General features: G+C 37.0%; 1 protein-coding gene across 2 annotated transcripts in view; it reads left to right on the top strand.

Annotated features, from left to right (window-relative positions):
• The window catches only part of ROBO1 (roundabout guidance receptor 1), a 704,094-nt gene that overhangs the window by 10,083 nt on the left and 672,183 nt on the right, over positions 1 to 21,828 (top strand). The window lies entirely within an intron of this gene.

Here is a 21,828-nt window from a genome sequence, read left to right as displayed (position 1 = left end):
TCTCCCAAACTATTTTCAGTAAATGAGATTGTATTATACAGTATAGAGAGCGTGTTACAGTTAACATTTTTCAGAGTAGGAAAGTTGATAAGGTTGTTCTAAGAGAGAAAGAAAATGGAAAACAAATGCAGAGTTATTAAATTATCCCATTTTTCTTCCAGATATGAAATTTACGCTTCAAGGCTTCTCCAAGAGAAGAATTGAATAGAAAAAGCACCCCAATCTAGGCTTGCATCTACAGATACTAGCTATTACAAGCATCTGATGCCAGGTGTTATGGAAAATCCTTCTTGTCTTTCTAATGCAGGGCAGATGCTTACCCACCCTTGTAGAATTCAGCTCCTTGTACCACACACACCAGCTATGTCTCCGTGTTTTATCAAATATGCTATAAAGATACTATATACATTACTTTAATTTTAGTTATTTTATTTTGTCTCTGAATTATAACAACTCTTCTCCCATCTCCTTAAAAAAACAAAACAAAAAAAACAACAACAGAAAAACTGTTGTGGCAGAAATCTGTGATAGCTGAATTTGACACTTTGAAGCACTGTAATTGTGACAGAACAAAGACAGGCATTGGAAACAAGGTGTTATTTCCCTGTTCAGACTCAGCTTCAAGTAAAGCTTAGGAAGGGAAGATTGTTTGCGTGAGGTATACCTCACAGAAACAAGTGGTAAGAAATGTATTAATACCATGATGTTCAACTCTCGTACTGTTAACAGAGTGCCTGTGTAACACATTTCCAGTTAAAGTGCCAGGATGTGCTACATAAAACACGGTAATCTCTTTAAGAAACTTTCAGAACAGCTTATCTGTGCAGTTGGCAGCACTTGTAAATATTTGAGGCTGACAGATGTGGATCGGGAGTGCAGTGTTTTCATTGTGGAGAGGGGAAAAAGCCTGACAGCGAAGAAGAGCCAGTTGTGTTTGGAGAGGCCACTCCATCTCTCCCTGTCTCTGAGAGCCCTGCGATGTGCCCACATCCCCAGGAGGGAGAGCCCCTGCTGAGTGCTCCCTCGGTTTGGCTCCCAGCTCCCCGAGGCAGCAGAGCTGCGCTCAGAGCTCAGCAGAAGCCTGGCGCTGCAAAGCATGGCAGTCCACGTGAGGTAGTGCCAGCAGTGAGGCTCTGCCCCGTCTCAAGCCTGGGATTCATCAGCCATCCGTGGTCTCCTCTCCCCCTGGCACGTGCGCAATAGCTGCCAGTAATAAAGTTGCGAACGTCCCATGTGGATTTGATGATCAAAGCATTAACCTGGATGCCACGGGAAGGCTTCTGCTCCATGTGGGGATTCTGGGGCCGCCTGCAGGAGATCCAGCTTTGTGCCATTAGACCTGTCAGGAGAGCCTAGGGTCATTAGGCTGGAAGTTGTTACGCTCAGTGAGTTCGTACGGTGGTGGTGTTAGCATCTTTCTGCTTCCTCTTCCTTTGCTGTGACTGGTGCATGGGGGAGAAGGTGGGTGAAGCCTGTGCAGATAGGCAAGGAGTGGCAGGGGAGCAGTTTGTCCCTTCTTCCTGGTTTGCTCTGGTTTGGATATGTCCACTCCATGGTTAACTCTGTTCTCCTTTCCACCATGCTTGGCAGTTTTCAATAGGATTTAACTTGGAGTTCCCACCCGTGAGGTCTGACCTGTTTAATATCAGCTGCTTCTCTGCTTCTGCCTATCTTTCCCCTGCAGTTCCTTTCCTTCTCACCTCATGCAGTTCACAGAAATCATTTGGTTTTGTTGTAATATTTCTATCTTGTTTTATCCTGGGAAATGTGTTCTGTAGAAGGGAAAAGTGTCCTGAAAGGCTGGAATAACAAAGCTGGAAGGTAGGTGGGGGAAGGGAACAAAGGAGAAGGAAATTTAAGAGCTCTTTTACAGCAGTAAACAATAATGCCTTAACCAGCTTTTTTTTTGTATTCCTTGAACACTGTTCTCTGAAGAATATATGCTAATTTATTTTTTTTTTTAATGACAATAATGCATTTATTTCAGAAACAATTTGGGAGGTAGCTGGAATGAATATTATTTAATTGAAAACTGTTTGCCATTGAGGGGAAGGAAGACAGTTATTACTACCCAAACCTCCTCTTTTTTTTTAAGGGTAGGCACTGCAGTCTTTCTTTTTTACCTTGTCAATCAAACATAATTAGTACTTTCTGTGCACGGAGAGTTTTCACTGTCATGCAGATTGATTGGAAAAAAGCATGTTCTCTAAGCACGCAGTTCTTCTCCTGATGAATTAAATAGTCTTGCTATTCAAGTTGGTAAGAGCTGGGTTTGATACACATTATGTTATGTATACTTCCTGCAGTATTTGGAAGGCAACTTTGATTTTCATCAGATTTAGATCTGACTCATGCCTGCTATCATAAACATAAGTGATCCCTCACTGTAAAACATTTGGCAGTATTTGCCATCAGAAATGCCTCTTTGTGGAATATCTGTTATTTTCTGCCTTCTGCAGGCTATCACTCTAAATTTGTATTTAATTGGCACCTATGCCCTATTGAAACTGGCGTTCCACCTAGTGTGTGGGCTGAATGCCACTCTGACAGATGGACATCAGTGCTGGTATGCTGAAGAGCCAATATTTGCATCACGTGCAGGTACGAGTCACTAGATTTTTACTTTACAAATAATGAATTTGAAAATCTTGCAGGGCTTTCATGTTTGAGGTGAGAAGGATGCACCAGTGCTTTTCAATCTGCAGTTGAAGCAGAAGTTGTGGTGGTATGAAGCAGCTGCTTAGCTCTGGTAAACCAGGGCTGCTGTTCAGAGGGAGGATTATAATCGTCTCCACCCTTGATTAGCTCTCCACAGGGCACACTCTGACTTTTTAGTAATATTATTTCTGCGGCTAAGCCAAGTTTCTCATGGAATACCTTTGCTGAATACAGAAATCTGATCTGTCTTGCATCCCTTGTAGAAGGCTGCCTATTACTTCTGCTCAATAGAAGCTTTATAAAGACAGCTTTGGCGAAAGAGCATCACTCAAATGGCTATTTAACTCCCCAGTGAAGAAGCTAAAATGTTAAGAAAAAGAAAAGAAATCGGTAAATACGCTGCCTTATTATTCTGCAGCATTTAATATACATTTCACTACTTCCTGTTCAGTATTTCTTTTCCTTTCTTCAAGCAATTAGCTGCTCAGATATAAACATAATAAAAGCTAGACTATACAAGAGAGGGGTGTTCATCCTCATGCTAGTGCAAGTACAGACTCAATCTCGACCTGAATACTCTTTGCAGATTGACAAGGGGTGCATTATTCTAAGTCACTCTGTATTATGTGTGAAGAGTGCCCCAGCTGTGTCATTGCTGAGGTTAAAAGGTGTTAGCGGTTGCATCTTTTAAATGAGCATAGTAAATGAAAGTGAACAATTAAGTAAGAAATTTGGCTTGCTGTGTCTGCATGCTGTGTTTTATTGTGGTGTTGCCAGCTTCTCTGAATGAAAATACAAGAGCAAATTAAACAGCTTTATGAACTCGCAGGAGGAGCAGTTGTTCTAGTGGCTTTCATACAAATGTCTAATTAATTCTTGAAGTAACCCAAATTGTTCTTTTGTGGTCTGTGAATGGGAATTTGTGAGGAACCTGTGCAGATGAAACTTGGTGAAAGGAGAACTGGGATTTAATGATTAGCTGGCTGTTTGCAGTTGCTGGGTCCAGACATTTTAGTTATTTTTCTCATTAATATTACATTAGTAAGTTTAATGAAACACTTGGATGAATATGTTATAAGTAATAAGGCATTAATGTTATTTTTTTGAGTAGTCAGTTATGCTAATGGACATCTGTCATTTTTTCAACAGTGTTTATTTGAATTATTTGGGGAAATCCTAAAATAAAGGTATGTAGCAGCTAAAAAACAGACTTTGAATACAGTCTACATTGGCTAGTAGCTGTGGGCTTGAAACAAAAGAAAATGTTGTTGTACGAGAAAAGCTCACAACTTTGTAACTTTTGCTTCATTCCTCTAAGTGGACCTTTCTTTTAAAGATCCTCAGGTTAAAATTCTGAAAAGATGGTCATTTTGTTTGTTCCTAAGCCCACACAAAATAAATTCATTTAAAAATAGGTATAAAGTATTCATAGTGAAATACATACCAACTTCAAAATTTGCTGGAATTATTGAATTTAACAGATTCTCTTTTTAATGGAAATGGTATTCTTCTTTATTACACCAGTACTACCACCTTACTCCCCTGGAGAAATCCAATTTAGTATCATGTCAAACCAACAACACCTTCACAGTTAGTATGAATCCAAATTCCTTTTTTTTTTTTTTGAAATACCCTTGTTATGTTTTGAGCACGTGTACCCCAGAAATGTCCTGTTCTGTTACGTGCTGAAGCAAAGGTAACTCATTCTGGTAACAGTTGACAAGGTTGTGCTCTAAATTGTTTGAAACAAAACACTCCATAAGCTGTATGCGTACAGTTTCATTAACAGGTCTTTTTATAAAGGAAGATGGAGCTGAGCAATAAACAAAATGTAAATGTAACAGGAAGGTTTGGGCAAAGTGCATCCAAGTGTCCTCTGATGTGTGGGCAGCTTTAGGTGTGAAATGATGCCTCCACCTCTCATGTAGGGACACCAAAAGGAGCTGTGCATCTTCTTGGCGAATGGAAGAGCTTTCTTGCTTCATCCTATGTTAAATATGTATGCCTTTTGATTTCATCTCTATTGTATTTTTATTTAACTTTGGTAGCCACTAAGAATTCCTCCACTGTCTTCATATGGACCAGGCTTTACTGATTTTCAGCAAGAGAATAACATACGCCTGAGCTTGTCTGCTTAGCAGTACCTTTCCCTTTAAAACTCCCACATATGCCGGTTCTTACAATACCTTAATTGAATATCAAATTAAGCTCACCATAGCTTTAAATCAGTCTGATTTAACCTATTGTTTTCATAGTGGAGATGTAATTTAGCTCCATGTAGCCCAGTCTGCTCCACAGCTATCTAAATCACACTACATTTCCATAGATCTGCAAAGCTTTATCCAGCTGGCCTATAAAATGGAAACAATTTCTTGTAAAAGCAAATCTCACCACTTTACTGAGATTTAAAATAAGCCCCTCAACCCCTTGATTCTAGTCAGAAGCTGTAACAAATGAGGAATTAGTTTGCATTTCCAAATGTTCACTGTGGGATAATGATGTAAAATAATATCCAGCCATAATGACAATAAACAAGGAGGGTTTTTTAAAGAAAAGTTTTGGGGAGATAGAAACTCCTGCTTCCATTGTGTGTGTACAATGGAAAATGTCCTGATCCAGGAGGACTACCTAAATATTACCAGAATACGTTAGCCTAATAAATAGAGGTAACCTGCAGTACAGCTGTAATTGTAGTTCAAAAATTGCTTATTCTTTGACCCTAAGCTATTTATACTCAGTAATTCATAGAATATCATATGAATGTAAAGATTCCATGTATGTGTATTGATGTATATGATGTGTGTTAACTTGCATCCTGGCAGAGCATTTTGCTTAGTAAATCTGTAAACTTACATGGAAGGAATATGAAATCTTAACTGGAAAGAGTTATGTTAAGTCTGTAAATTATACTTTAATGCAAGACCAGACTTTGCTTTTCTTCTAAGCAGCACCTGATGGGATTGTATTGCCACCTGCCTATTGACATAGTTGTGAAAAACCTGTAGGAGAAAGAATGGAGTCTGTGTTTTCCTGGCTCATGTAAATCTGCTGTTTAAAAATATGTATGAAAAAGCGTATTTCATAATGAGTGATTCTGAGAACCCAGGATGCTGACAGCATCGGGGACACTTCAGGGGTTATAATGATACCTAATTTATTGCATCTGGCTGCATGGAAACATCTCTAAGTTTTTGAAGTGCATGTCGCAAATATAAAATAATGAATAGCACTGCTTAGCCTGCTTGTATATGCTTATAAGGCATAAGCTGTACTATTGAGGTATGCATTCATAACTCACAGGGCAGTAAATATGATTGACAGGTGCAAGTCTGAGAGCTTGGCTCAACTTCTACATAGATAAATAAAGCCAAAAGTTCATATTTATAGTGTGTGTGTATACATATACACACACACACACAAATTATTTTAATAGAGGTAATAGTTCCTTGTCAGGTTGTCACTCTAGAAATACCTTGAAGTTTCAGGAATGCCAGAGCAGAGGTAGGCTTTAACATAGCCAATGCTAGTTAGCCTTCCTTTGCCAAATAGAAGCCTACGTGGGGTGTAGCTAGTTCTATGTAGCCCCTTCAGTTTTCTGTCACATATACTGCTAACGCACTCCATTATTTTCCTGGACCCACGATTGCCTCTGCTCTCCCCTAGGCTGTAAGTGGCAGTTGGGTAAGGACATGTCACACCTTCCATGGCTGCGTGGCTCTGCACCTTTGTTGGGCAGTGCCAGTGGAGCTCTGTGGCAATGCAGTGTGGAGGCTGCCATCAGCAGGCCTTTGGGCAGCTGTGGGAGGCTGCAGAAAATCTTCAGGAAAGATGCATGGTGCAGGGCACAAGAAGGAAGGGGGGTGGAAGTGCAACTGCTGTCTATGTATGAGCACTGTAGTCATTGCGAAGCCCTCAAAAAATGCTCAGGTGTTCACCTTTTCACAAAATATTCCTTTGTATCGATTGAAGGCTAGGACAAATGTCAATTTATAATTTAATTAAAGGTATAGGCCAGAGTAGCTATCATGAATGCCAACGCTCAGATAAGAGGGAAAGATGTCTTTATGCAAAACTAAAGAATGGCATTGTGCATGCAAAGAGCTTTTGCAACGAGCCTGGACCACCTGTTCATGAAAATTCCTGCAGTAGGAGTGGAGTTCTACCATCTTCTGTTGTCTGTCAAATTTGCACCGTGTCCCAACCAAATGCAATATTTCCTAAACGAATGAAAGGTAAAATTGAGTGCAAACTTAAACTGAACGTCTGATTATCCTGAAATTGCAGCATGTAGCAGTGTGCAGTTTAAAGACAGTGCTGGGAATCAAGCCTTCAGGCATGGTTTAGCACATTGTTCACTACTGTTGTGCACAAAGCTGATGCTCCAAATTCTCATTCACAAATTTGTGCTTACCATTTCTGAAAATTTTGCAATTGGAACTTAGGTGTAATAGTAATTCAGACTTCTCAGTGTGAGTTATTCAATAATGTATTAGCACTGAGAATAGCTTTTAGGCTTTTTTTTTTTATGTTTCCAACTTTGGATGTGTCCTGATTACGTATACGTAAACTTTGCACAGAAAAACATTTGGCATTTTATCATTATGAAGCTCCCTAAACTATTGGCTTGTGCTATCTGTGTGATTTTTTTCCTAGTTCTTGTTTTGAATTAGCAAGGCTTGATGATTGATTTTTTTGTTTGTTTAAGAAAAAAAAGTGAAAACTGCCTTAAAGGTATTAGGAAATGGTACATCGTACAGCAGCCTCTAGCCAGCTTTTTGGTGATTATTGTATTCTGCATCTGCAGATTTGAAATAGGCTTCTTAACTTCAAATTTGCATTTGTGATTTCAGTTACTTTCCTTTTTTGTGCCTTTTTTTTGTTGTTGTTTCTTGATGTTAACCTTATGCTGTTTAATGTAAGGAATATTTTTTTCTTTAATTTCATGGTCATTTTGAGTTGTCCCTTTCATTGTGGGTAAACTGCAACTTGCAAAGTATTGAGATGGAATGGAGGTCGAAGACAATTACTTTTTTAATTTCCAGGATATTTCGTCTTATCTGAAGGGCTATAGCTTGTGTTAACAAATGCAAGACACGTTATTTGGAAGAAGTTGTTTTCCATGGAAACCAACAACATAATGTGATCAATATCGATGTTTTCTTCCTTCCTAGTCTGCAGCTGTGGAGACAGAGTGGTGCAGGGACACCTGCTTTAGTATTTCCATTTACAGATCTGAGGCAACATCAATAGTAAAGTACTTCAACCTTCCCTTTACATGGAAAGCAACAGGAGGGTGATTAACAAAAACTGACCATACTGTCTCTTAGATCCACCTGTTAAGGGAATAGGCTTTAGATTTGTGTTAGAAGTGCATGAACAAAGCGTTTGAAGAGATCCAAAGTGTATGCATTTCATGCTGCCCACGTGAAGCTTTGCAAAATGCCAGGAACTGCTTTGTAATGTCACTGGTCACCTCAAGCAGCATGCCCAACTACCCATGTTAGTGTACTAGCTCCTCCCTGCAACACCTGAATCAGCATTTGGGCATCAGGAATCAGTCACTAAAGATTTTTCTGCGTGTGAAGACTGCCAAAATGACTTTGTGTCAGAGTACACAAAGCAAAACCTTTTCTAAGTACTGCACTTAAGAAATGCAAAAGAATTGCTTTTTGCAGTACACAAACCGCGTTGACAAAGGATGCTGTAATGGCCAAAATGGATTAAATCATTGGTTAAATTCAGGGAAGGAAAAGTCTATCCTGAAAATAGAGAGTAAAGATGTAAGTTTGACCTCAGACTGGGGAATCTGTCCCAGCCTTTAGGAGCTCCTTGTTGAGGAATCATCCTAGAGAAGCAGCTCAGTGTACTTAATGTTGATCTTGTCCCTTTGTTGGCTGCTCAGAGAGAGTACTAAGCTAGAGAAACCACAGGGTTATGGCTGTATATGTAAAACTACCTCTAGCTCTTTCTCCCCACCTATTTTGCAATTGTATAGCTGTTGACTGTGTGGTGCAACACCATTTACAGTATTAATCTTTGATTTTATAAACTATCCCACTGGGGATGGTTTCAGTATCTGGTGGCTTTCTCCATTGTTTACTACGGTAATGAAGCAAGTCTGAATCTAGAGGATTTAAAGTTTTAATCTGAGGCAAGGAAGTTTGCTGAGTAGAAATGGCTGTATAGCACAAAATAAAATATTTTGCTGAACTGGTATCCCACTGTATATGCACACACAATTTTTTTAAGGCTATTAGAGAATAACTAACATTTTTAAAAACATAATCTAATTTCAGAATTCCAGAGCAACAGTAAATTGAGTATAATACTCCCTGTTCATGCAAAAGGCCCTGAACAATGGTTTATCCTTACTTATTGCATATACTCTGAGTGTTTTCCATTGACTTTGTGTTGTCAAGGAAAAGTTTACAGGATCAAGTCCTTATATCAGGATTTGGCCTGAAATGTTTAGTGACCTCTGCACCAGTAGTTTTGTATTGCAAGGGCTGAAATTAATTTTACTTACCTTGACATGTACAGATTAAGGTGTTCTTTGCTTCATCACCCATGAGAAGTAGCATCCTGAGCAAAGGATATTGACTCAGCAATTTTAAGAACTTTAAAGGGCTTAGTATCAAGATATATTTTGCTACCATTTTGTTGGGTAATTTAGGATGCCAGCGTCAGGGAGGGAGTAACATGAAACAGAGAGAGAACCCTTGTGGAATCATGTACTTTTGCCAAATTGCATCTGTGTCTTTCTAGATTTGGCTAACATAAAGAATACCTTATATCTATTATACCTTTCTATAGGAATATATAACATTTAAAGAGAAAAGATTCTTCATCAGATTTGATAAAAGCTTTAAAACAATATGACATCCTGATGTTTGAGAACCAAGAGCTTTGAAAGAAGCAGAATTTTTATGTAATGCTTCTTTATATACTCATACCTGTAGAGTGGTTATGGTTTCTGTGTGTGCTTTTCAATTGATTTTTTGTGCTGCTATTAAATCAGAAATCTTTTGCCTAAGCTGCCATGTAACAGTTTTTTTTAAATTATGTATAATTTGATATGACCTTATTAGTCAGCATACGGCAGTACAGATGGAGAATGAAGTCGCATATGAGTGACAATGAGGAAAAGACTGGGAATGAGCAAAGGAGCAAAGCCTTAGATAGGCAGAGGAGGGAGGAGAAAATAATCTGGTTTAACATTTGACGGACTCCCTTGCAGGTGGCATATCATATATGGCTTTGTATTCTAATTTCTTTCTATGTATAGATTGAATTTGACAAATTTATAATATCACAGCAATATGAAAAGCAGTAGCTGGAGCTCACAGATCAAGGCTGGGATTTTGAGGATGGATGAACTTGTGTTATTTTCTTGTATACCAAGGTATAATTTATTTATTTATTTTAACTGAGATTGAAGGCAATAGGATAAACTTCATCAAAAAGTTGGCATGATTTGTTTTGAATAAGTTTTGGAAGTCCAAGAGCTATAGCAAAATGAAATGTTTTTCATATTCTCTTTAGCTTTGCTTATTAGCCAAGCCTCCTCTTTTATATAAGAATACATTCTCAACTATTAGTCAGCTACTTTGTGCTACTTTTTAGAGCCTCCCAAGTACTAAATCCAAATGGCTTCTTTTACAGCTACCAAAATTTCCTGCTCTTCCCCAGCATATTCTGTGATATTTTCAAAATGCGATATTCTGCAGGTTCTTCACATCTGAAATGTAGATACACTGTAAAATTAACTTCATGTATTAATACCCTATGCAAGGACTACCTACGTGTGTTTTCTATTTAGTAAAAATATTTTCAATTTGAAACAAAGCTGAGACATCAGCTTGAGAATTCCCAGTGTGAGACACTTCTGCTGCAAAACCCATGTGCTGCCAAATCACAGCAATTTGAACTTTTTGTAGAATAAACAGGTGGTAGTTGTACCCACTGCTGAAGATGGACGTTTCTCTTGTATGTTAGTTCTATTCTTCATCAACAGTTCCTGTTAATTTTCTTATTTAGTGTTCTTCTCCTTGTTACTTTCTTCCTTCCATACTGCTGTATTCCACATAAGTTCTCTGCATGTGAGATAGTTACTGCATTTTATTTGAGGTAAGTAATGAAATATCCTCTGTGCTCCCGGAAAATAAAAGTGAAAGCTAAATGCAGTTCACTTTCTGCTAGCATCTCCCTTTTCCTAGGTATTCTAGACTCTATATCAGCCTGACCACATCAGTAGGAATGCTGCGGGAAGGAGCTGGGTATCCCACCATTCTCCAGCCACCTATGCAAGAGATGGACCCACAGTGAGAAGTGGTCGTGCAGTGGATTTCACTGCCTCCTCTTTGATGTGTTGACTAGCTCAAGCTTGATGGTACAATATATTGAAGCAAACTATTACAAGTAGTTTCACTGTAATACAAATGAAGATCTTTATCAATTTATCCTTAATCTCTGATTTTCTTTCTGGACTCTCTACTTTAATTTGCAGATGGCTTTATTTACTGAAAAAGGTAAGGCCTGAATGGCGCCAGGAAGAAGAATTAGCATGTTCTGATAGAGAGTCACAAATTGCACAGAAAGGAAGAAAAAAGGGAAGAAAGAGCAGAACTTATTTTAATGTCATCCTGCTGGCTATTCAGTACAACAGCTAATAGATCTAGTTCACATTGGTTCATACAGTATATAGAAAACTGGCAATGAATGTGAAATAAATAAAAGATTGATGGGAAATGTCATCTTAAATTCAATAGGTCAGATTCTCAGCTGGTATAAAATGAAGCATTGTAGATCTCCATTCGTTTAAGGTCAGCTCTAATATATTTGCAAAGAGCTATCCTATATTTCCATTTTATACAGACATACAACTTTCCAGTCTGCTTTTTATTCCATTCCAAATTCTTCCTCAATTGATGCACATCAAAAATCTATTAAAAATCAAATGTGAAACAACATAAAAGCTTAGCTAAAGCCACACTATGGCTTTAAATGAATTCTTCATATCATCTTTTTAAAAAAGAAGAATGTCAAAAAGATAACCTATTCAGACCTGTGATTCTACCTGAACTTCAGTCATTCAGGAAAAGTTTGCACAGAAGCTGTGTTGTCTTCCTAACTGAAAGGCCACTGATGTTTCTTTTGTTGTCTCCTCCTATGTTCATCTTAACCAAAATTATAAGCCAACCTGTTAATACTGTAGAAATCAAAATTCTGTTTTTTCCCTTTGTGACATATAAGAATTGGAAATTGTTATACAGAAAGCAATTAATCAGCCACACTTCATTAAATAATAATAAAAAAGGCATATGAGATGAAGGGCTGAATCTGTCTGCAAGCGATAACATATACAAATAAGACTGCTGTAATTTTGCTGAATAAACTGAGGGCTATTGTTTAAATGATCTTCAATGCCCTTCTAAATCTCTACTTTAGTAGCCTTCTGCTATGAATAATGGCTCTGACCTCCCTGACTTTTCTCATGGTATTAGGCACTGGCCAATATGCACAGACCCAGCAGGAGTCAGTGCTTAAAGGAGCCCCAGTGAGAAGCTTTATTTCCCACCCACACCCCTTGTTTTCTTGTTGCATTTTCAAGTGGTAACAGGCTCTTTTCTGAAGCACTGTTCCTCATGGCAGCATAGGATATTCCCCAGTGGGAATGCTGGAAATCCTATCGTGGCAGAATACCCCAAAGTTTGAAACTGAATTTGTCTGCAATATGCATTGCACTTCCATTAAAAATAATTATTTAAAACTATTTTGGTGGTCTTGTGACACACAGGTTACTGTTAGTTTTCAGAAATGAGTTGTGAGAGCTGTCTTGTAATATAGAACTTAATACTCAACTCAATTTTAGGGTGCATTTCATTGTTGTTAAAGCTTTATGTCCTCTGAAGCTAAAAGCCTTTCTCATATTTCATTGCTTTTAAAATAGAACAATAAAATTTTAGTGTAAATTTCACATAAAAAAAAAACTCAGTCATTGTTCAAGAACTTGAGGATTGCACAGGAGGTGTCTTTGCAGGCACCCTTTCAGAGAAACAGTCCTAAGAAAGCGTTTATTGGGGTGCTAAATTGTTTTTTTTCCTTTTTTTTTAAAGGTGAAGCTATTTGCGTTGCCATTATTGAATTCGTTGTGTTGCACTGATCAGCCTCAGAGTTTCAAAAGCCAACAGCAGATTTTCCTTTGTGTAGTCTGTCTGCAGCAGGGCAGCTAAAGGCATATCCTAGGCTAAGAGGTTGTTCAATAATGTCAAATGAATCCCTGGAGCCCTGCTCTCTGTCATATTATTTTCTGCAAATGCTGACACAAATGAAGTGAAGCATTTATTTATATTCACATACTTATTATTATGGTAATAGGATTGCTATTGTAGTATCAATAGGAGAATTTAAATATATGGGGTATAACTTTATGGTCCTTTTTTATGATTGCTTCACAGTTTTTTTCGTTTTTTTGTTTTTTTTTTTCCCCAAATTGCAGTTCAGATGGAGTTAAGAAATAGTGCGACTTGGTTTGTGCACGAATAAGGAAAGTAACTGTTCGAGAGATTAAACAGTTATAACATAGGTGAGGGGTTATACTTTACTGCCTTCTACATGTATATAAATGAAATATTCCCAGTAAAATATGACAAGTATGTGACTACAAAGGATACCTTAGACCTGCCAACGTGTTGTGAGGCAGAAGGAGAATACAAGTTTTCTTCATTCCCCCAGAGAAAAGTGAGTACCCATTGTGAACTCCATTTATTGAAGTGCATTATTGCACTCATAAAATGCTTTTTGGTTGTGGTTCAGAGGAGAGACTAATTTAACCCTTAGTTTACAGAAACAGCCAAGCACTTATAATTCCAATTTGAATTAAACATTGAAACATGTTATAAGGTAGCACTTTCACTTGTAAGGGAAAACAGATTTAATTTCAATTGCATAGTTGACTGAAAGGCAGGAATGATCTATGTCTCTTAATCGTAATGCTTATGCTGAGGGGTGTGTGTGAGTATGTATATATAAATACAGTTCTATATACAGCTATATATATAGTTTTTGTTGTTATGTGGTTTTGAACTTCTTTTAATCTTTAAAAAAAAATAATCTGATTATAAAAATGAAAGGCTACTGACTGGTTCTTCCTTTCAGTTGTTTCATTTATCAAAGACTAATGAAAGGTGCTGCATGCTTTAGAGGCTTTAACTTATTATTATGCTACTATTCTTACTGTTGGCTACTATTTAGTCTTCCATATCCGAGGAATTAGTTATACAAAGCCTTCTGAATATATATAACTTCGATGAATTTTCTTTCCCTTTCCACTTCCCTACCTGTCTATTATGTTAAGAAGGAGGACATGGAAAAATTATTCTGATTTGGGGTTGCTAAGTGCTTGATATGTTTTTCTATCCTTTCTTAATGAGAGTTTGTTTATATTTGTTTCTTGCTCCTGGATGTTGGCTGTCATCCGTTCTTCACTGATTCAAGGATTAAGGGGTTGCTACCTATTCATCTTCTGTGTTTTCTAGTTTTCTGCAACTCTCATGTATAAATATATAGTCATTTCCAATTTGCTATCTCTTGATGTGTTTTTTTCATTCTCTAGTATAACATTCTGTGATTTTTATTCTTCTACAACATCTAATGCCTCCGGCTAAGTTCAGTAAAATCCTGCAGGAGTTTCAGTCTTTAAGATGCATCAGTTTGTTAATAATGTTATAGGAGTTGGGAAGTAAGAAAAAAATACGCTGATTTTTAGTAGGAGGAGTTTACTTACTGGTGTTTTAGCAGATTTATTGACACTTGGTTTTCTTGAAATTTGTGTACTTCTATCAGGGTGACCTCTATGCTTTTTGTTGTTCAACCTTAACACTAGCAAGCTGTATGTGCAAGTGTGCGCATACACACATGCATATAAAAATGCAGCGTTATGATTGACATTCTTGTTTTCACTTTGAATTTTAGTCCTGAAATTATTACAATCTGTATCTCAGCTATGTGATAAAATGTATGTAGTCTTTATTGCCTTTTGCATTTTCCATGTTGTAATCAAGTGCCTAGGTAGCTAGCTATTGTTCTATCCTTGGTCGTGGGTGTCTAAAACAGATGCACCAGTCAGAGCTGTCTTACTGTATAATCAAGAAAACACATGCTTTTGACTTTCAAAAAACCTCCCACAAAACAGTAGATGTATTCACTGGGAAGTGAAAGGCTCAGGGGTCTTGTCAATGAGAGAATGAAAGATCATGAGAGAGAGAATATTTCACTCCTAGGTCACCAGTTCAAATGCAGACTAGCTTAATAGTTAGTGTAAGTTGTTACCAACTGACAGCTGCTCCATAATCCATGAGAGATGGAAAAGTCACAGTCTAGTTTCTCTGGCATCTAGATCTCTAAACATTAACATCCTACAGACAATCATAAGTTGTAGAGAATTTTAATTGTTTCACCCTTGCAGAAACTGAAGTGGAATATTATGAAACTGAATGTAAAGAACACATGAACTTCCCCGTTATTAAATATTGTTCATGTGGAGCAAAGCTGAAGGATATTTGAAAGCCACTGTGAAAAAGGAAGAGGCACCACCTCCTCCCTGCCTTTTGCAGTGCTGAATTCTTTGCATGATTGGTTGAGGATAATGAAGATGCTCAGCATCAGACACAGACACTTTATTTATGTAAGATTTACTGGAATTTTGTTGAGTAAGTGCAGAGTAATAATTCCAAAAATGGTTTTGAAAAGCATACAAATTATTACTGTTATCAGTATTTTTCCTTCAAATTTGAAACCCAGACGTGGTGGTATCTATTTCAGATAGTGGCTTATAAAATTCTTAGATTATACTGCTGTGTGTACTAATGAAAGTTAAGAAAAACTTATTTAAATTTAATATTTATATAAATGCAGTGGTCATAGTAACAAATTAATGATTTTTTACTTTGCAATGCTTGAAATAATAAACACATGCCTATACTATCTGTACATTGAACATAAATTCTGATGCTATTATTCTTCTATTGGCTATGATTTTAATTGACAGAAACTTTCAGTACGAATTTGAAAGCATCAAAGTTCTTAGGATGTGATTCTGCAAGATAGAAAAAAATTGAAGAGAAATCTGGGTCATAAAGCACTGGTATGCACATTTCCACCCCACCACCACCCAACAATGTATTGCATAAATATTTAGGTCAAATATTACTGCAAACAGAACTAATTACATCAGTAATGTTAAGTTTTATTGTTTGTTTTATTTTTTTTCTGATCTATGATTTCAAGATAAAATATCTTAATATTTGTGGGCAGGATTCCTTTTAAAATACAAAATGAAAAATAGTCATCTGTTCTTGTCATCTTCCTCATCTGTCTGTTTGAGGGATTTGGGAACATCAGTGTTTCAGATCTGTTCCTCAAACCACAGGAATGATCGATATTAAATGGGTTAGGATTTATTGTATGACTTAACATTTGTTTCAAGTTAGTGTACTTTATCAGTTTCTTAATGACCCAAGTCCACAAGCTTCATTATCAGCACTGCACAACGTCTGTATACCATTTTGACTTCAACAGCCATTACAAGTGTTCGGTGCTTTGTTAGAATAAGACTTGCACTCCAAGGAACTTCATTTTCATCAGCATAGATTCACTTTGCTCTTCGGTGCATCTTGTAAAGGCTCATAAGTTTTATGCAAACCCAACCTAGCTGCTAGGAACAGAGAAACATAATTTTGAAGAGGTTTTGGCTGTTACAAAACATAAATATTGCATAATGCTGATATATTTGTAAGGGAAAAGAGCATATCTCTCAAATGGTAGAGCACATCTGAGCAGCTGCTCTTTATATATAATTACAAGCCAGATGTGGTAGAAAACTGGTCATTTAACAGTAGTTAACAACAGACATTAAAAACTTCATTAAAATAAAAATTACGGCCAATACATTAACAGATAATGGAGATTAGTAATGACAAACCAGATTTGATTTTGCTGCACTGCTTTTCATTAACCACACTTCTGAATTAGCAATTACATGTATATACATGTAAACAGTTACAATCCATTTTGTGTACTACTATCATAAAACGTTCATTTCAAAGTAATATGTTTTTCTGAGTATAATGAGAATTTTGGCCTGTCTCTGCTCCTTAAATACCTTTTTCTGGATTTAACACTTCTGTCACTCAGTTAGCTTTTGGTAGGGACCCATACTGGGAAGGTTCTTTCTGTTACTGTCTCTGGATCAAAGAAACAGATAACTGCAGTCATTTTTAAGAAAAGTATTCAAGCTGAATATGTGTGTCAGATATTCCATGTAGGTACATATAAATGGGTTTCTTACAATTTGTTAGTGCCCCAAGGCTTCCGTTGCAATCAGGACTCTAAATGAAAATAGCTCATGATCAGCAAGTAGAAGACAGCTTCAATTGCACAGGCATTTCTGTGTGAAAACGAGACAAAAACCAACAAATAAAGACTAACTTTGCAACTGCTTATATGAAGTGGCTTCTTGTTTTTACTGTTTCTTAAACCTTCAAGGTGCAAGCTTTGTTCTTTCCAGTGTGGTTATAGTCTGTGATATACAGTCCAATGATGGAATTACTGAATTAGTGTTTCCTGTAACTTCAAAACAGCCCAACACACTATATCCACATTGAACTATGTAATTTTTAATATATATTTGTTTTTCCCATTTATATTGCCAGTGAAGTTTTTTCTCTTAAGCTTGAACTTGTAGAAGAAAGAAAATAGTAAAATAACTTATTTCAGCCCCTTACTTGCAAAGTGAAGCGGTTCACAGGGATGTCTGTTTATTTTCAATAGCTACCAGTTTGAGGAAGGTTGTTTCAGTTGTGCTGCTTTCCAGTTTGTTTAACTGAAGCTCCCTTTTGAGCAAAACTTTTGGCATGAATCTAATGGTTCAAGGTTTCAGAACTCAGAGACAATATACTTAATTTAAGGGGCTCTTATTGTCATATCACTTATCTTTATTTAGTAACAGTCTAACACAATTAAGTTAGATGTTAAGAATGAACTATTAAAAATATTAATGAAGAATTTATACTGTTCAACATCTGATATATACAGCCTTGTATATATTTATGTATATGCCTATATAGAGAGTAAATTTGTGGAAGAGAGTAATTACACATACTGCAGATACCAACTATCTAACATTAACATAATGTAGAATACAGCCTCTGAAGTCAAAGCAGGTGATGACTTTAAAATACTTGTGTGGTGGATACTGAGTAAACCTGATATTAAACACATTTTAAATAACTTTCACTAGAATTGTTCACTCCCTTGTAAATTATTTCCTGAACCAAAATCTTTTCCTGACACTAAAAATAACTAGAAATTAAGGGTAAGTCTCATAATTATTCTTTCTGAAAACCATACAACTATAAATCAAATGTAACTTTTGTAGGAAGATGTAGAGGCCTATATTTTTGAGTAAGCAAGGTTTAAGATGTAACTTAGGTTTGTTTCCTTGCATCATTTTTTTTAATATAGTCATTCAGAAAAATGAACAGTGCCATTGGGAAGAGTATAAAATACTAATGCAGGCTTAATGGAAATATATTTTTTTTTCCAGTTACATCTAGTTTACATTCACCTATCAATGTATGTTTTACTGTCATTTTTTGTGCTAGTTTACTGTTTGGTTTAAAAATTACATATGGATGCATCCGCTTCCGTGGGAGTTGGAGGCACTTCTGGTTACACGAGGGAAGGTAGGAGAGATACCAAGAAGTTGGTCTGCATGTATGTGAATGGAAAGCCAGCTACAAGTCCAGGATATAGGATTATTTTATTTCTGGGATCCTCTCTTCTTATTTTGCATATGAAAGTATCAAAACGCAGATAAAATAAGGCAAGTTTGAGAGGAATGTGTTATCTAGTACTTTGAAATCAAATTGGAATAAGCAAAGTGGGCACAGCACGGTGGACTGGAAATTCAGTATTGGGCTACACCCTCTATATAAACTTGTAAGTGAGGTGGACTCTGTACTTCTTAAAACATGCTCTTTAAGAAAAAACATACTCTTTAAGAAGTTGCGTAGGACCAAGCAGGTGCCTGTGGTGCAGCATGGTGCACACTGTTGAACGTATGTGTACTAAATGTGTTGCATTGTAGTAGCGTGCTCACTGGCTCAGTCTTTTCTAGCTTAGAATGGGGGCCTGCAAAGGCAGTGCTTTGCAAAATAGCAATGCAGTTTATGGTTTATGAATGCTTAGGCAGCAAGAACAATGTGAACAGAGGAGAAAAACTAACAACTTTTCATGCAAATGGGTATTTTTTCTGGTTGTCAGTGCCATTTGGATTGCCATAGCACTTCTTAGCAGTACAGAAAAGCCCATGTTCTGTGGAGCTCATTCAAATAACATGGCATGCACAGTATTTAAAAAAAAAAAAAGGTGAAAACTGCATAATGAAGGCATATTTGAGAAGAATGTGCGTCTATTAAGTTGCATTCAAAACTGAATGGACAAAGGCAGAGATTGCAGTATGCAGTTAAAACTACTATCTAGGATATACTGGAAATTGAAGAGAATTTTGTACCTTGAATAGTGGAAGGAATGGTCTGTAAAGGAGCAGAAATTGCAGGCTGAAAAGAAAAGCTGAAAGCAGGAAAAAAAAATTACCTTGCTCACCTACCTGAACTAAAGCATACAATGAATATTGCATTTCCTGATTAAAATTCGAGGTATTCTTTTTAATAGTTTGAGGCTTAATGTAATGGAAGCATTGGATAGTGTAGATAGGATAGTGCTTCTCTCAATCTCTTTTCCTGCATTCAACTTTCCTTCTGTAATTTATGTACATACGGATAAAACAAAGATGGGAGTTTATAGCTTGCTATTGATTAAACTCTTTTTCCAGTTGATTTAATTAGGTTCTTTGCTCATTGAAAATCCGATCTGAAGCTTAGATACAGATACATTGCTTCAGGCATTCAGGCTGAGGTGATGGAAGGAAGCAATGGGTCCATCGTGAATGGCTTGGGACTGGGGGGAACCAGAGAATGATCAATCGGGATTGCTTGCCTTTAATAGAAAACTCTAGCACTGACGTGTTGAGGGTACTATTGGGAACGGAGATGTGCAAATGAAAGCACAGATATCAGTAAAAATGCAGACTGATAAAGAGGGAGATTGAGCAAATTCTGTACACATTTGTATGTTTTAGACCTGATTAAAAAGAGAAATAATAGCAGGCTAGAAGATGGTGTTTGGGCTTTATACAGTGGCATGATGAATGAGCTTTATGTATAGTTATTCTGAATGGATGCAAGGATGTTACTAGATGCATGTGACCTATTGACCACATAGCAATAGAGTAGCACTATAAAGCAGGAGACACTGATAATGCAGTAATATTAATTAATTTATATTTGACAGTAGTTACTTTTAGAGAAATGACAAGTGATGAGACTACAGTTAATCTGACAAGTGTTTTCTAGCATCTCAGACCTTCTGTAGAGTCTGTTTTTTCCTCTACTTCAGACATTCACTTTTCAACTCACTTATATTCTTCCAGGAGCAAATATCAAACAATTTTTATATTCCCTTGGTATTTTAACATCAGTTAAGTAACAGTTCTACATATATACGGAATTTAATCCTAGCTCTAGAGTACCAAGTTATTAATGTGTATTAAAGTGAAGTCAAAATAAGAAAGCCCAAGATACATTACTGTATTTCCTAAAATCATTTCAGGAAGCTTTAGTTCTATAGTCCAGTGTACTGTCAACTTCAAATTCTAACTATCCCTATTAAAATGTTGAAGTTCATATAACAACGTATAAATCTAATTTTACTTAAGAACAGCATGTACCAAATCTGTAGGCAGGCGCAAATAAAGCAAAGTGAAGTGATCTACATGGCTTCAACAGAATTGTTTTCTAATGTTATAGCGTCTAATGCCTAGCAAGGAAAATTATCTTCCTGTCTTGAAATGTGTAGTATATAGGCATTGTCTTTTATTTCTTAGATATTACAACTTGAAATGTGAAAGATAGCAAACTTCTTTTTGGTCAGGATTAATGAACTGATATGGAGGGGGAAAAAGAGATTGTTTTCCCGTGTATTTGTAGTTGCAATATGAGTGTGTAAGATTAAGTATGTTCAAACGTTACTCTTTGGCAGCTAATTCAAGCTCCTGCTGAAAGCAAGGAGAGCCTCAAAGTTTACATTCTTGATATTCTGTTCTACTTCATGGATATTAAAATAAAGATGTTAACTTAATCCTGAGGCAAATTTTTGGAATTCAGTGGGCAAAAGAGAGATGTTTGCTTATATCTGCTACCCAGTACTATACTAGCAATGCTAGTGTAATATAAAGAAGGGGAGGGAATAGAAAGGGGGGGAGAGATGTACCATTTGTCCCAAACTTCTCCAAGCAAAACAAGAGGGATGTCTCCAACAGTTAACAGATGGAGCAAGGCTTCCTGGGGACAGTGAGGTCCAGACCTTTAGACCTTTACAACTCAGTTTCTTTGAGTCTTCTTTCCTTCCTGCACTAAGACCAGCAGGAAGGAGCTGGTAGTGCTCCCTGGAAAAGAAAACCACCACCCCTGGGCTGGAGCCCTTGGGTAGAGGCATGATGTCCAGCCCAAAGTATGGCACGGTTGTGATGGCATGTGTGAGCTTTTGTCCTCTGTCCGTCTCAGCTCTTAGCTGCCTGGCAATCTTCCCTACACACAGGAAAATCTGGGCAAATACATCAGAGGGAGAGGGGACTCTGCACAGGCATGGAACAACAGTGGTGGTGATTTTTTTTTTTCCCCCTTTTATGCCTGATTGTAAATACAAGGACCAGTGGTGTGATGCAAAGTGTGCCTTGGAAAATTTCCCTGCATGTGTCCAGTAGGTGACATTGCAAAAGATTAAATATGTAGTAATTTTGAGCTTTTAATGGTATGGTAGTATATATTTTTTTCTTTTTCACTGATTTTTGTAGAGTTGATATAAATATACAAGCAAGAGAAACTCTTACCAATAGTAGCTTTTAAGTTGTGCCTTCAAACTGGTGCTTTGCTTACTCTGTGAGTAGGCCTTAGATCTTATAAAATATTTTGAAACATTTCTGTGATTTGTTTTTCTTTTTATAGCCTTACCACCAGTTATTCAGTCTCAGTAAGGATTAACTGTTTCACT

Source organism: Anser cygnoides, chromosome 1 (genome assembly GCF_040182565.1).
Source record: "Anser cygnoides isolate HZ-2024a breed goose chromosome 1, Taihu_goose_T2T_genome, whole genome shotgun sequence".
Lineage (NCBI taxonomy): Eukaryota > Metazoa > Chordata > Aves > Anseriformes > Anatidae > Anser > Anser cygnoides.
Note: the sequence above shows the minus strand (reverse complement) of the source record. Positions and strands in the feature narration are given on the sequence as shown.